Here is a 17,739-nt window from a genome sequence, read left to right on the forward strand (position 1 = left end):
CCCACTGAATTACAGACCCATATCACTGACCTCAATTTTCTGTAGGATTTTGGAGCATATGCTCTACCCGAACATTATGAATCACCTTGAAGAAAATGGCTTATTGATACATAACCAACACGGATTCAGAAAACACAGCTAGCTTTTTATTCACATAAGTGCTGTCGACAAAGGATCTCAGATCGATTCCATAATCCTAGATTTCCACAAGGCTTTTGATACCGTTCCTCACAAGCGACTATTAATCAGATTGCGTGCATATGGAGTATCGTCTCAGTAGTGTAACTGAATTCGTGATTTCCTCTCAGAGAGGTCACAGTTCGTAGTGATAGACGGTAAATCACCGAGTAGAACTGAAGTGAGATCTGGCGTTCCGCAAGGTAGTGTCATAGGCCCTCTCCTGTTCCTGATTTACACAAATGATCGAGGTGATAATCTGAGCAGCCGCCTTAGAGTGTTTACAGATGACGCTGTAATTTACCGTCTACTAAAGTCATCAGACGATCAATTCCAATTACAAAATGATCTAGAGAAAATTTGTGTACGGTGCGAAAAGTGGCAATTAGCACTAAACAAAGAAAAGTGCGAGGTAATTCACATGGGTACTAAAAGAAATCCGATAAATTTTGGGTATACGAAAATTCGCACAAATCTAAGGGATTTCGATGCGACTAAATACCTAGGAATTACAGTTACGAGCAACTTAAATTGGAAAGACAACATAGATAATACTGTGGGGAAGGCGAAACAAAGAGTGCGCTTTATTGGCAGTACATGTACAAGATGCGACGAACCCACTAAAGAGACAGCCTAAATTACCCTTGTCTGTCTTCTGCTGGAATATTGCTGCGCGGTATGGGATCCTTACCAGGTAGGATTGACGGAGGACGTCGAAAAAGTGCAAAGAAAGGCAGCTCGCTTCGTGTTGTCGCGCAATAGGGGTGAGAGTGTCACTGACATGATACGCGAGTGGGAGAGGCAGTCACTGAAACAAAAGCGGTTTTCTTTGCGGCGAAATCTATTTACGAAATTTCAATCACCAACTTCTCTTCCGAATGCGAAAATATTTTGTTGACACCCACCTACGTAGGGAGAAATGATCATCATAATAAAATAAGAGAAATAGGAGCTCGAACGGAAATATTTAGGTGTTCCTTTTTCACACGAGAGTGTAATGGTATGGTTCGATGAACCCTCTGCCAGGCACTTAAGTGTGAATTGTAGAGTAACCATGCAGATGTAGTTGTAGATGTAGGCGCTGCTAAGACATCCTTAGTCGACACACACCTAACACCTACTTACATTAGTGAGATACGGCTTACGTCAATCCGAAATCCTGCATTTAAAGTGAAATGACATAATACTACATAACTACCCTGAGATGAAATAGTGTTCTTACTAAGTATTCGACAGCGAACTTAAGAAATTAAACTTTTTTATAACCTTATGCTACAAAACGATAACTGTAGTACTGCGCTTCGTTCATCCGACTCGTTGGCGCAGTAATATGAATTTTTGGATGTTTCTTTTCTCCTTCTTTGCACGATTGATGTGCATCGGGCGATTAACTCTCGTAAATGAGTCTCTAGCGGCTATTGTCTCTGCAGTACAGCGAGGGGTGGGGTTAGCGAGGAGCCCATTACTTCCTCAATTAGTATTTTGATTGGGTACCTTCGATTAACGAAAGAAAATTGCTATTTCATACCCGCTGAAACTGCCGTATTACTTTACACAGCAGAAACGATCTCGGCAAATGTCATGGACAAGCGTAACAAGACGTTAGGAGAGTCTTGGGGATTTTCCTTCTCCATTATTAGTTTCCATCATATTTGTCTTCATGAATATCGTAATAATAAGGAAAGACATTTGAAAGGACGGAAATAAGTTCACAATTCGCCGATTTTAGCAAAAACGAACAGAGCAGTAAAACATTAAGTGCAAAAACTGAAGAATTTGCTGTGTTCCCAAGTTAGGGCAGGCTTTGAATGTAATTATGATTAATGATACCCCAAGTAATTCATTATTGTTTTAACTATTATTATTATCTTTATTACTATTTTTTTACTATTCGTCGTTTTATTTCCCCACCTACAGGAAGCAACCGTACACATTATGTACAGCCTGTTTGATTTTTGTTGGAACTTACAAACTTATGGTAACATAAAAATTACAGTAATGAAAATGTATTAACTACGAGACTGTACGTCATGATCCTTTGTTCAGTCAAATGGGTCACCATAATGCTAATGAATCGTGATGCGCTCCCGGTAAATGTGGATTATGGATGGACAAATGGTTCAAATGGTTCTGAGCACTATGGGACTTAACATCTGAGGTCATCAGTCCCCTAGAACTTAGAAATGCTTAATCCTAACTAACCTAAGGACATCACACACATCCATGCCCGAGGCAGGATTCGAGACTGCGACCGTAGCGGTCGCGCGGTACCAGACTGAAGCACCTGGAACCGCTCGGCCACAGTGGCCGGCATGGATGGACAGTTACTGGGGATGGGAGCTGATGTATGAAGCTCATTGTAGGAATTTCGTAAAGGGAATTGTTATAAGTGGGTTGCGAGGATGGATCTGAAGTAGTGAGGGAGCCCTACACTACAAGGTGAATATTAAGAAAACCGACTACCTAGAGGGACGGAAATGGAGGAAAAAAGGTCCTGTGAGCATGTGCCTGGAAATGCATCGTTGCCTCAGAAGATGGAACTGACGAATGAAAGTTCCTCTGACCACGTGGCGAATGTTCCTTGTGTGTTGCAGCGTACAGTAAGGAGCAGAATGGTCCGGTATTCACGTCGGGAACAAGCCGTTATGGTGTTTGTATATGGCCAAACAGATAGAAACAGTAGAGAGGCAGCACGGTTACACTAAAACAAGTGCCCTCACTGAAGCCAACCACATCACACATCATTCCAAGTTCTTTTTGGGCATAAGTGTGATCATGGATCTTTTCAGACAGATGAAAGTTCAGTAGGGCGGAGGACCGTGCATTCACGAGATTTGGAGGGCCGGACTTTACAGCATATTGAGACGAACACTAGTACAAGCTCCAGACAAGTGGACCGCCGCCAGCATATTGTAAGCCAAAATAGGATTATCTGTATCCTGCATGACAATCGCTCCTACCCCTATCACCTGCAACGATTGTAAGGATTATCAGCAGCGGATTTTCCTCTACGGAATGATTTTGTCGATGGGTTTTGCACCAGACCATAGCAGTGTTCTTTACCGGCGAAGCAACTTTTACCAGAACTGGCATCATCAATCTACATAATCGTCATCTGTGGGCTACAGACAAACATTGGAGAATGGTAGAGGCGTCTCATCAGCAACGATTCAAAATCAGTGATTAGGCAGGGGCTCTATGCGACCACATACTTGCACCTCTTATTATTCCACAGGGCCTCGAAAGGAGGACTGTACCTAGACTTCCTGCGGAATACTCTACCTGAAGTGCTTGAGAATGTGCTTTGGCAATGCGACATGTTATGTGGTTTCTGCGTGATGGAGCACCACACTACATCTGCCTTACAGTTAGCTCTACAGCATTTTCCCCTGACGTTGGGTAGGATGCGGAGGCAATGTACCGTGGCCTGCTAGATCACCGGACTTCAAACCCCCGAATTTTTACCTCAGGGGGCATCTGAAAAGCGTCGTGTGTGCTGAACCGCTTCCCGATGTGCACACCCTTCAACAGCATATTCACGACGCCAGTGACGCAATTCAGAGAGAAAACCGAATGTGCGAAGCAGAGCGGGAATCCACGATGCGAAGTGTGAACACGTGCATTACACCCCTTGGAGGCCACTTTACACGTCTGTTGCGACGTGGATGCCATGCAGTTATGCACTGTGTTACGGGGCGATGTTTTGTCGCTGCGCTCATACCGTCCATTTCCAGAGAAATGTTCGAAGGACCTTGTTTTCTCCATTTCCAGTCAGGAATCCGTCCCTGTCGTTTGTCGATTTTATTAATGTTCGTAACTGACAAGAAGAACAGATAGCTGCACAGATTTCTGGATCAGAAAACGTGTTGGTAAATAAGCTGTAGAGTCTGTGGACGTGAAGACATAGAGGTATGTGTTACTGATTGTGGAACCGAGACCGATATTATTTGAAGTAGGGTCACGAGATAGGGTTTTCCTGCTCAGCGGAACAGAAATGTAAGGAGCTGATACAATGTAAGCATGGCCCATACACGTCGCTGAAAATGACTTACAGGTTCGTGGAAGCCTCCATCGGTAATGCTGAAATTCAGTATGGTGTTGGCCCAGCCTTAGCCTTGATGACAGCTTCCACTCTCGCGACCGCTACGGTCGCAGGTTCAAATCCTGCCTCGGGCATGGATGTGTGTGGTGTCCTTAGGTTACTTAGGTTTAAGTAGTTCTAAGTTTTCGGGGGCTGCTGACCTCAGAAGTTAAGTCCCATAGTGCTCAGAGCCATTTTGAACCACTCTCGCGGGAGTACGCTCAACCAGGTGCTAAAAGGTTTCTTGGAATATAGCAGCCCATTATTCACGGAGTGCTGCATTGGGTAGAGGAGTCGATATCGGTCAGTGAGGCCTGGCCTGGCACGAAGTCGGCGTTCCAAAACATTCCAAAGGTGTTCTATAGGGTTAAGGTCAGGACTTTGTGCAGGCCAGGTAATTGTCGTGTAACCATTCCGCCACAGACCGTGCGTTATAAACAGGTGCTCGATGGTGTTGAAAGATGCAATCACTATCCCCGAATTGCTCTTCGACAGTGGGAAGCAAGAAGGTGCTTAAAACATCAATGTAGGCCTGTGCCGTATAGTGCCACGCAAAAAAAAAAAAAAAAAAAAAAAAAAAAGGAGTGCAAGTCCCCTCCATTAAAAACACCACCACACCATAACAACACCGCCTCCGAATTTTATTGTTGGCACTCAACACGCTGGCAGATGATGTTCACCGGACATTCGACATACCCACACTCTGCCATCGGATCGCCACATTGTGTATTGTGATTCATCACTCCACACAGCGTTTTTCCACTGTTCAGACGTCCAATGTTTACGCTCCTTTTAGCAAGCGAGGCGTCATTTGGCATTTACAGCCTTGATGTGTGGCTTATGAGTAGCCGCTCGACTATGAAATCCAAGTTTTCTCACCTCTCGCGCAACTCTCACAGTACTTGCGGTGGATCCTGACGCTGTTTGGAATTCCTGTGTGATGGTCTGGATATATGTCTCCCTATTTCACATTACCACGCTCTTCAAATGTCGGCGGTCTCTGTCACTCAACAGACGAGGTCGGCATGTATGCTTTTGTGCTGTACGTGTTCCTTCACGATTCCACTTCACTATCACATCGGAAACAGTGGACCTAGGGATCTTTAGGACTGTGGAAATCTCGCGTACAGACGTATGGCACAAGTGACACCCAATCGCTTGACCACGTTAGAAGTCCGTGAGCTCCGCGGAGCGCCCCGTTCTGCTATCTCGCTATGTCGAATTACTACTGAGGTGGCTGATATGGAGTACCTGGCAGTAGGCGGCAGCAGAATGCACCTAAAATGAAAAACGTATAATTTTGGGGGTCTCGGGATACTTTTGATCACAGTTTATTTATTGAAAAGTCGGCACACCATATGGTTTGCTGCTCACCAGAATAGTAACTTAACGAACTAGTCAAATGTAGGGCACAGAGCAGAGAGAGGATTATGGTGATTCAGTGCACAGTATTAAGTGCTACAGTTCTCAGGGAGTGATATACTTTTGCTATCTTTATATAATAGGTACGTACTATTTACAGAGTCTGTAATTGCTATGAGACCACAAACGGCCTACCGAGAGGGTCGCAAGGTAGGCCCTTGTTAAGAGAGGAGGTACAAAGGCGGCGCAAAAACTGACCAAAAAAACCACAAAGAAAGACGGTTTAAGAATTATCCGGGAGAGCTAATAAATTCTCCTACCTCTCCAGTTATATGTTCCGCCTATGAGAAGAAATCTTTCCCTCGATCCGCGGCTGTAAACACACGCAGTTGTCACAATGTCGTTTCTACCGACTATACATATATCGCTAACATGCTCTAGGGGCAACATCCACCTGCATAGCTCTCTCATTTTTAACAATGGAGTTAACTGGTGCTGCCTCACTGTGGTACTGTAGGATCTCGAAGGTCGGCAAGCAGAAACTGAAGAAGGCATCCGATTTTTGTCGATTTCTGCTTTAAAGTATTTGATACCAAAAAAAGTTAAGTGGAGAAGAAACCTCACATATATCATACCATTTCATCTATAATTTCCTCTCATAAAACGCCTTATATGAAATGTCTGTATGTTTTCTTGAAAATGTGCCAAATTCAGCAGAGATACTGATACGGCGAGTTTGTTTAACCAAATCTCTTTCAGGCGAAAGAGCTCCTGAAGAGTATTGGCACAACTTCCCACTTGAATATTTTCGGTTTTTTTTCAGTGTATTGGTTAACTGATGGGTATCAAAACGTTTAAATAATTTGACTGGAGCATCATGTGGATGTATTTTCAGGAAATTAAAAGAGATTGAAAACTATTTATCGTGACGTACGGGTGAAAGCAAACTGTAAAATTTATTTATGTTTTCGGCAGAACACGACATAGTTTCTTAATTAATGAGTTTGCTTCGCCGAAACCCAGCAAATAGAACGTAACTTTGTAATAAGAATACTATTCATGTGAAAGGATAGTTCCTCAGTTTTTAACTCCAGCCCGTTTTCTTCACTTCTAACTCATAATTCAGATATTATAAACAATTTATGAGGAGCAAATAATATCTGTTTTTATTACACTTTATACTAAAACCAATACACACTAGATGCCATAAACAATGAGAAATCCATTTTGTTCTACGCCAAGTTTTTTTAGAAAGTTATTGTGGTGTGCGTACTGTAAGACCTTCAGTACACACACCATCAGATTATTTGACTTGTCGCTCTAACGAAGTAGGCGAGTGCCAGTAATATGTCTCGTGGTCTCATCGTGGCGTGTTTATCTTCTGCCGTTAGGTCAGACGATAGAAATGCCACTTGCACGCTTAGAGTTGTAGACTGATGGTGACCAACTTCAAACAGAACTTGATTAATTTTCACACCCATTTATTAAAATAATAACAAGCATAAAAATTACTTAACTTGGTTCTGGATGCTATGTACAATTGACAATCTGAAGTTCCTTCGGTATTGGTACGTTAATCTTATTCTCACATATATCCCTGATACTTGACAAAAGTGTGTATACATTTATCCTCATGGCTACGTACAGGAATACAGGGTGGGTCACCTAACATTAGCGCTGGATATATTTCGTAAGCCACCTCAAATACTGACGAATCGATTCCACAGACCAAATGTGAGGAGAGGGGCTAGTGCAATTGGTTAATACAAACCATAAAAAAATGCGCGGAAGTATGTTTTTTAACACAAACCTACGTTTTTTAAATGGAACCACGTTACGTTTGTTAGCACATCTGAACATATAAACAAATACATAATCAGTGCCGTTTGTTGCATTGTAAAATGTTAATTACATCCGGAGATATTGTAACCTAAAGTTGACGCTTGAGTACCACTCCTCCACTCTTCGATCGTGTGTATCGGAGAGCACCGAATTACGTAGGGATCCAAAGGGAACGGTGATGGACCTTAGCTACAGAAGAGACTGGAACAGCACATTACGTCCACATCCTAACACCTTTTTATTGGTCTTTTTCACTGACGCACATGTACATTACCATGAGGGGTGAGGTACACGTACACACGTGGTTTCCGTTTTCAATTACGGACTGGAATAGAGTGTGTACCGACATGTCAGGCCAATAGATGTTCAGTGTGGTGGCCAACATTTGCTGCACACAATTGCAATCTCTGGCGTAATGAATGTCATACACGCCGTAGTACATCTGGTGTAATGTCGCCGCAGGCTGCCACAATACGTTGTTTCATATCCTCTGAGGTTGTAGGCACATCGCGGTACACATTCTCCTTTAACGTACCCCACAGAAAGAAGTCCAGATATGTAAGATCAGGAGAACGGGCTGGCCAATTTATGCGTCCTCCATGTCCTATGAAACGCCCGTCGAACATCCTGTCAAGGGTCAGCCTAGTGTTAATTGCGGAATGTGCAGGTGCACCATCATGCTGATACCACATACGTCGACGCGTTTCCAGTGGGACATTTTCGAGCAACGTTGGCAGATCATTCTGTAGAAACGCGATATACGTTGCAGCTGTTTGGGCCCCTGCAATGAAGTGAGGACCAATGAGGTGGTCGCCAATGATTCCGCACCATACATTTACAGTCCACGGTCGCTGTCGCCCTACCTGTCTGAGCCAGCGAGGATTGTCCACGGACCAGTAATGCATGTTCCGTAGATTCACTGCCCCGTGGTTTGTGAAACCCGCTTCATCGGTAAACAGGTAGAACTGCAACGCATTCCCTGTTAATGCCCGTTGACAGAATTGCACTCGATGATTAAAGTCATCACCATGTAATTGCTGATGTAGCGACACATGAAACGGGTGAAAGCGATGACGATGCAATATGCGCATGACACTACTTTGACTCAGTCCACCGGCTCTCGCAATGTCCCGTGTACTCATGTGTGGGTTCATGGCAACAGCAGCTAACACACCAACTGCACCCGCTTCTCCTGTGACGGGCCTGTTACGGACCCGTTTGCGTGCTACGACCATACCTGTTGCATACAGTTGGCGGTAGATGTTTTGCAATGTGCGGCACGTTCGATGCTCTCTGTCCGGGTACCGTTCTGCATACAACCTGCAGGCTTCAGCTGCATTTCGTCGACACTCGCCACAGATGAGTATCATCTCCGCCTTTTCAGAGTTCGAATACACCATGGTCATAGTTCCTACAACACTACACTGTCACAGACGTCTGGTAACACGGTGTACTACAGTTGGTCTGCGTGCGGAGACGAATGCAGAATAACAATAGCAGCAAGCGCTACATGCAGACACTGCGACAGCTAGACCAAACCACAACAGTGCACTACAGCCACACTCATAAACACGGTCGTCATCGTAAACATGTCCCTGCAGATGCTGCTCGCCGACCGTGTCCCGTGTTTGTTACAACATGCAACTGAACGTCGGAGGTTTCACGCGTCAACTTTAGGTTACAATATCTCCGGATGTAGTTAAATTTTACAATGCAACAAACGGCACTGATTACGTATTTGTTTATATGTTCAGATGTGCTAACAAAACTAACGTGGTTCCATTTAAAAAAACGTAGGTTTGTGTTAAAAAACACACTTCCGTGCATTGTTGTATGATTTGTATTAAACAATTACACTAGCCCCTCTCCTCACGTTCGGTCTGTGGAATCGATTCGTCAGTATTTGATGTGGTTTACGAAATATATCCAGCGGTAAAGTTAGGTGACTCACCCTGTATGGTAATCTTATTAGGCGCGGACTAAAAGTTGACTATAGACTGGTACAGACAAATGTAGAACTCGTACAGAATGGTACAGACTATTGCAGACTGGTAGAGACTGGTGCAGACAAATGTAGACTGACTAATGGGAGGTCTGTACACTCGTTATAATACCTTGCGCGTTCATGTATCACTGCGTGAGTGTGATCCGCGAGGAGAAAAGGTTCTACGTTAGCAGCAATCTCATTGGCTGCGTTACATATTAATACACGGATCGGCGGAAGCAGAATTTGGTCTGTCTCTATGGCAGCGCCATCTCGTAGTGCGGAGACGGACGAGCGCTGCGCCTGCACTGTTGTGCTTAGCAGGGCGTGCTGTAGTGGGAAAGTTGTGTACGCGCTGACTACGCAGAACTATGTACACAACAGTTATTATGTACTCAATTAACTATCATGATGGTCCGCCCCAGGTAGCTGAGTGGTCAGGATGACAGACTTTCAATCCTAAGGGCCTGGGTTCGATTCCCGGCTGGGTTGGAGATTCTTTCCGCTCAGGGACTGAGTGTTGTGTTGTCCTAATCATCATCATTTCACCCCCATCGACGCACAAGTCGCCGAAGTGGCGTCAAATCGAAAGACTTGCACCCGGCGAACGGTCTACCCGATGGGAGGCCCTCGTCACACGCCATTATTATTACTATAATGATACATTTAATTAGCTGTGTGCACTATTTTTCATCCATATAATTTATTTAAGTATTATTTTTTGAGTAATGATTTTAACTTTTATTAAACTTGCATATAAAATAATGTGTTCTACACCATTGTAGAAAGAATTACAAAATTGTGGCTTTATGGAGGGAGGGGGGGGGGAGGTATTTATCAGTTCTGTCAGTGACTTGAATCACCTGGTACAGTTCTGCATGAGAGTTGCATGTATTATTTTGGTGACAGGCAGCTAACGTTGTTACAAGTGTATACTTTCCACATTGACAATGCTACAGGGAAGTTTAAGAAACTTGAGCGTTCTGTAATTTTCAGCTACAACGAAAGTAGCACCAAACGATGAAATAGTTTTAATATCTCACATCTAACTGCACTGGAAGCATATACTGCTGGAGAATACCCATGGTTTGTTATTACTTTCTTGGAACTGGTACAGAACTGACAAGTCTGTGCGGCGAGTCATAAAATGAGTTCGGTTTGTGGTGATCATGTGGTGAAGCATGACAAGAGAAGGCTAAAGGAAAGTAAGGGATGACAAAACAAAACAACAAAGTAAGTTTTAAAAACTTCATCTCATAATGGATGGTAGGTTATCAAGTATTAAAGTCTGTAAAGAATCTAGGATATTAACGCAGCTGAACAGCAGGATAAAAGGGTTCGACCGAGGAATTATAAACTTTTCAAGAAGGTTTTTTTCTATTCTGCAAATTCTGTGCACCGGAACTTTACTTGCTCCTCATCTTTCTATAGGGCACTGACTTGTTTTCTGGACAAACAATTTTTTACTATACTCTAGTCTTGATCTTAGAGTTACGACTAAAAGATTCGTCAAGACTTGCATTACTCACAACTAATCTTGGGGCGACGGAATGAATTTTGAAATTCTTTACCGAGATTTTCGATGTTAATATCGATTTCATTGTCAGCAGACGCGCCACGGTTCATCCAGGTCACGACGCAAGAATGCCATGTTCTCTCGACCTTCCAGTCTTTTTGCTATCGTAAATATTGAACTACCTTCCTGGTAGAAAGCATGATCCGTTAGTTGCCGGAGCAGGGCGAAATAGGGCAACGGGATCTTGTAATGTATGCAGAGCACTTGTGCATCCAGTCCATTTCCTTCTATTTACCGACTGCCTTAGTTGCCGTTGTCTCTCCCCCGTGTTGTGTTTACGTAAACTACAGATGCGGTCGTAGAACCAACAGGGAGGAGGCGTATGTGTGTCATACGGGGGAAATCAGACACAGGACGGCGTACCGGTCAAAGCAAACACGGCGTTATTTTTACGTGTAGCTGTGACGCGATGTGGAAAGTTACTGTCAACACAGGTGCCGATGCGCGGGTCGTTAGTAAGGTAATACCCCTTATTTCTCCTCCTTATCCAAACATTCACAAATAGCAGCATGGACATATCCCACCAACATATATACTTTTGGCCAAAAAGTTTTACTGTTACCTGTAGTAAGGACTATACAGAATCACCCCAAACTGACACAACGTGTGTTATTAGGACATACGCGTGAGTGCCTTATTTGCACTGAGATAACAAGTGATTGGATGGAAGTTCGACCATATACACATGGCGATCGTATCGCGTTCACGAGGTATAAAAGGGCACTGCATTTGCGGAGCTGTCATTTGTACTTAGGTGATTCACATGGAAAGGTACCCAAGTGATTACTGTCGCACGACGAGAATTAACAGACTTTGAACGCAGAATGGTACTTGGAGCTAGACGCATGGGACATTCCGTTTCGAAAATTGTTAGGGAATGCTATATAGCGGTACCCACAGTGTCAAGAACGTGCCGAGAATATCACATTTCAGGCATTATTCTCATCATGAACAACTCAGTGGCCGACGGCTTTCACTTAACGACCGAGAACAGCGGCGTTATCGTAAAGTTTCCAGTGCTAATAGACGAGCAACTCTGCGTGAAATAAAAATAGAAATCTGTGTGTGAACGTACGACGAACGTATCCGTTAGGCAGTACGCCGAAATTTGGTATTAATGGGCTAATGCAGCAGACCACCGACGTTAGTGCCTTTGGTAACAGCACAACATGGCCGGCAGCGCCTCTCCTGGGCTCTCGATCATATCATTTGGACCCTAGAAAACTTGAAAACCGTGAGCTGGTCAGATGACTCCCGACTTCACTTGGCAAAATTTGATGGTAGGATTCGAGGGCGGTGCGGATCCTACGAAGCTATGGACCCAAGTTGTCAACGAGGCACTGTGAAAGTTGGTGGTACCTCTGTGATGCTGTGGTCTGTGTTTACGTGGAATGAACTGGGACCTCTGGTCCAACTGAAGCATCCATTGACTAGAAATTAGTATGTTGGGTTACTTGGCGACCATTTGCAACCATTCATACACTTCATGTGCCACCGGGTCAAAGCTTTGCACGATTGGTTTGAAGAACATTCTGGTTAGTTCAAGCAAATGATTTGGCCACCCAGATCGCCTGAAATGAATCCCATCGAACATTTAAGTATTCAGAACGTGAGTTCGAGCACAAAATCCGGCACCGGCAACGCTATCGCAGTCAGGGATTTCTATAGAGACAACTTGTTTCCAGTTGTCTGCCGTTGACGTCCAACGACTTGTTGAGTCTCTGCTATGTCAGCAGGGAAAAAGCAGGTCCGACACGATATTAGGAGGTATCTCATGACTTTTGTCACATAATTGTATATATCCTAGCCTGGAGCTACATAGTTTGCTGGCAAAACTGAAATTTAAAAGTTACATTGTCTGTACACAAAACCTTAGCAACACTGATGAAATATGTGCAAATTCATAACTTATAATCAGATGAATTGAACAATGAAGTAATTAAGGAAACATATATATCTGTTAAAGAACATTAAATGAGTATTTTAATATCTCGATACTTCCCCAACGTCTTAACAAACCCTCGTGATGCGCTGGAGAGAGCACGAGGAGAAGTCCAGCGGGTAAGCCAAGATGTCGTTTTCTTAAGCGCCACCCAAGGAGATTCCCATTTGTTAACGTTTGTCTTGGATGTGCTAAATCAGAGTCTCAGTCTACTTTTAGGGATTTACATGTTTCTGATACTTCTTCATGGCTTGGTAGGAAACTTTCACATTAGTACCTTAGTACCTCGCCAAAGGAGGTGGAAGTATGTAGTTTTCCAAAGACATAATGTCTAGTGTGGTGGGCTGCACATGCTTAGACAGGAAGCTTGGCTTTCACGTCAGCCACCAATGTGCGGGATGCGCTATCCATGTATTGGAAGGACCGGGAGAGTGTGAAATACCTACTGGACAATAAATATTGTTGCTGGACTTGAGCAACAGGTAATAAACCTTCCAAGTAAGCCAGCGGTTATTTCTTTACTTTTATGTAACATACGCCAAATAGGAAAACAGATTGTTCAGAAGAGAACAACGTTAAGTCTATTTTGAAAGCCGGAGTTGAATTTACCCAGTTACTGCCACTAGTAAAGAACAACTCCAGAGCTCCATGCAGGGTTACGGCCAACAATTTCTCTAGAAACTAGCACTACGAATTTACTGCCAAATTGTATATCAGGTGTGCTCAAACGAACTACACTTACATGTAAAGAAATTTTCAGGACAGTATTAGAATTACAGTTCATGTGGATCTATACTTACGTAATTATCATTCACATTGGTACATCGATTCCAGTGCATAGGAACGGATGGCTTCAGTGTAGAAACTTCTGGGTTCTTGTCGGACCCACTTTTCCACGGTGCCCTGCATTTCTTTCTCACAAATGAAACCCTGAATTTCTATAAATTGTTTTAAGGGGCTAAAGACATGCGAGTCACATAGGGAGATATCGTGGCCTTAACGATGATGTTCCAGGACCTCCCATCGAACTTTTTAACTTTTTGAAGGAGCTCAAAGGTCTTCTTAGGTACATGCGGCCTAGCGCTGTTAAGGAGAATCACTGTCTTAATTAGGAACTTCTCCCTCTGCTTGTTCTTGGTGGCTCTTTCGGCCTCGGCAATGTGTTGCAGTACTGCTCAGCGCTAACTGTTGCATCCCGTGGTAGCCAGTCGATGCGTAGAGGTACTTCTTCGTCGGAAAGGGAACGGTGGGTCACTTTACCGGCTTTCGGGTCAGAGCAAGATTTCTTTAACCGAGAGGACCTGGAATGTTGCACCCTATGCTCATCTGTTTGGAGGCTAGGTCGAAGTGGGGACACAATTTGAGCAATGGAATACGTTTCTTGCTCTGACGTTTTGATCAGGTAAACACGCATTCTCGTTATCTTCGATTCTCTGATGCTTGGGCATCCACTACACACAGATTTACCCACAACGAAACTTCTCGTGGATTACGTGATGCATAGTTCCTTTGCTTATCTGCAGTTCTACAGCAGTTTCACCTGTGGTGACCGAAGTTTCGTGCGTTTCAGCTCCTCCTAAGCCGAAATCGTGGTTTAGGTGGTGGCTACGTGCACTTGCCGAGGGGTTGCATGTCCTTGGTGTTTAAGCCGGCCGCGGTGGTCTCGCGGTTCTAGGCGCTCAGTCCGGAGCCGCGTGACTGCTACGGTCGCAGGTTCGAATCCTGCCTCGGGCATGGATGTGTGTGATGTCCTTAGGTTAGTTAGGTTTAAGTAGTTCTAAGTTCTAGGGGACTGATGACCACAGATGTTAAGTCCCATAGTGCTCAGAGCCATTTGAACCTTGGTGTTTACAGGTCCCGCAACATAGCGCTGACTCGACAGAAATATTGGACAAGACACTGTTCTCAGTGCACCTCTTTCATCCTACAATAAATTTGCGCGAGGAAACTGAATAATCACTCTTTGCGCTGATCGGGAGAAACCATCATTCACAAAACTGCAGAAAAATCTTTCCAGAAACGAGGAAACTGCTGCGAAGCCCTCAACTCCTATACCAGGCACTGTCTAACTTTTATTTGATTTTGTGTGCGTGTAGCGCATTAGCAGAACTGAAACTCGCGCTCGCTTCAAATTACGGCTATCGCGATAGGAATTGTTATTGCTGCTAATTTGGTAGTTGCTGCGCTTGCGATCGGGCAATAATCGACCGTGAGTGCGAACTGGCTTCTTACGAAGCGAAGAGATAAATTGTGTTGCTGTGGCTGCCGTCTAATTAACCTTTCCCAACTCATAAGCAAGCACACGTGCATATGATATTGAGTTTTGTGTCCCGGCTATTTTGAACATATCTTTGGCAGTGGCTAATATAAACATTCACACTCACTAATTTGCATTTGATATTAATAACTTTTATGTAATGAATGGAAATGCGACCGTAGGCCGCCAAGAAAGTTAATCTTTGCCAGTAACTTTGTGCAATGTTCTAGTTTTCTCTCTCTGAACAAAATATACTTTTAATTACGTACACTTTAATCTTGCAAATATAAATAAAACTTATATTCAGCTCTCAACGTTATTACGGCCTCGTAATATGAATTTATATTTACTGTTAGTTCAAAGGCGTCTAACCGCCACTGACTAATCAATACTGCAAGCAAACGGCAAATCCGATAATCAATTGATATGATGGGATGGGAAAGCGGAAAACGACTTCTTGGATAAATGAAAGGTAACACATAAATCTTAGAATCCATATTCCGCAGAATTACACTTACATTCTCAGACGAGAGCAGACAGGCAGCGTTTTTACAGATTTCGTCACCAATGGCGACGATTAAGACCTACTTCCATGTAAGGAGACGAACGAAAGTGTCCTTCATCAAACGAACAAGAACAATGATAATAATAATTTTACACTGCCAGTGATTTTATATCAATTACATAAAGATTCGCTGCTTCTTTTAATGACGTAATGTTTGCACCACACTTGAATTTCCATGTTTGTTTGTCATTTCTGTCTTTGACAGTATCTTTAACTTATTTTCAGTCTTTATTCCGTCACTTACGAAAAAAAGTTTGTGGTAGGGATGGCACACTCCGCTTGTGCAACTGGGAATACCATCACGCCCTGTCTCGGCAAACACCCACTATTATTACACAAAATGCTACTGTAGTAAAGGTGTTCAGTTCTACTGAGTGTACCTCACACGTAGCATGCCCACTTTCCTTGTGAAAGTGATATATGAATGAAAAAAAAAAAACTAATAATATCGTATGAAACGAAATTTGATCTAAACAAGAACCCTAAAAAGTTTTGGTCATATGTAAAATCGGTAAGCGGATCTAAATCCCCTATTCAGTCACTCGTTGACCACGATGGCACCGAAACAGAGGACGACCGAAGAAAGGCAGAAATACTGAATTCAGTGTTCCGAAACTGTTTCACTGCGGAAAATCGTAACACGGTCCCTGACTTCAGCCGTCGCACGGACGCCAAAATGGAAAATATTGAAATAAACGATATCGGAATTGAAAAACAACTGCTATCACTTAGTAGCGGAAAAGCATCCGGACCAGACGAGATACCCTTAAGATTCTACAGTGATTATGCTAAAGAACTTGCCCCCTTTCTATCAGCAATTTATCGTAGATCGCTGGAAGAACGTAAAGTACCTAGCGACTGGAAGAAAGCGCAGGTCGTTCCCATTTTCAAGAAGGGTCATAAATCAGATGCGAATAATTATAGGCCTATTTCGCTTACGTCAATCTGTTGTAGAATAATGGAACATGTTTTGTGTTCTCGTATTATGACGTTCTTAGATAATACAAATCTCCTTCATCATAACCAACATGGATTCCGCAAACAGAGATCATGTGAAACTCAGCTCGCCCTATTTGCCCAAGAAATTCACAGTGCCGTAGACACTGGCGAGCAGATTGATGCCGTATTCCTGGACTTCAGGAAGGCATTTGATACGGTTCCGCACTTACGTTTAGTGAAAAAAATACGAGCTTACGGAATATCGGACCAGGTTTGTGATTGGATTCAGGATTTCCTAGAAGAAAGAACACAACATGTCATTCTTAACGGTTCAAAATCTGCAGATGTAGAGGTAATTTCGGGAGTACCGCAGGGAAGCGTGATAGGACCTTTATTGTTTACAATATACATAAATGACTTAGTTGACAACATCGGTAGCTCCGTGAGGCTATTTGCAGATGACACGGTTGTCTACAAGAAAGTAGCAACATCAGAAGACTCGTACGTACTCCAGGAGGACCTGCAGAGGATTAATGCATGGTGCGACAGCTGGCAGCTTTCCCTAAACGTAGATAAATGTAATATAATGCGCATACATAGGGGCAGAAATCCATTCCAGTACGATTATGCCATAGGTGGTAAATCATTGGAGGCGGTAACGACCGTAAAATACTTAGGAGTTACTATCCGGAGCGATCTGAAGTGGAATGATCACATAAAACAAATAGTGGGAAAAGCAGGCGCCAGGTTGAGATTCATAGGAAGAATTCTAAGAAAATGTGACTCATCGACGAAAGAAGTAGCTTACAAAACGCTTGTTCGTCCGATTCTTGAGTATTGCTCATCAGTATGGGACCCTTACCAGGTTGGATTAATAGAAGAGATAGACATGATCCAGCGAAAAGCAGCGTGATTCGTCATGGGGACATTTAGTCAGCGCGAGAGCGTTACGAAGATGCTGAACAAGCTCCAGTGGCGGACACTTCAAGAAAGGCGTTACGCAATACGGAGAGG

This window comes from Schistocerca serialis, chromosome 2 (genome assembly GCF_023864345.2).
Source record: "Schistocerca serialis cubense isolate TAMUIC-IGC-003099 chromosome 2, iqSchSeri2.2, whole genome shotgun sequence".
In the NCBI taxonomy this organism is placed as follows: Eukaryota; Metazoa; Arthropoda; class Insecta; order Orthoptera; family Acrididae; genus Schistocerca; species Schistocerca serialis.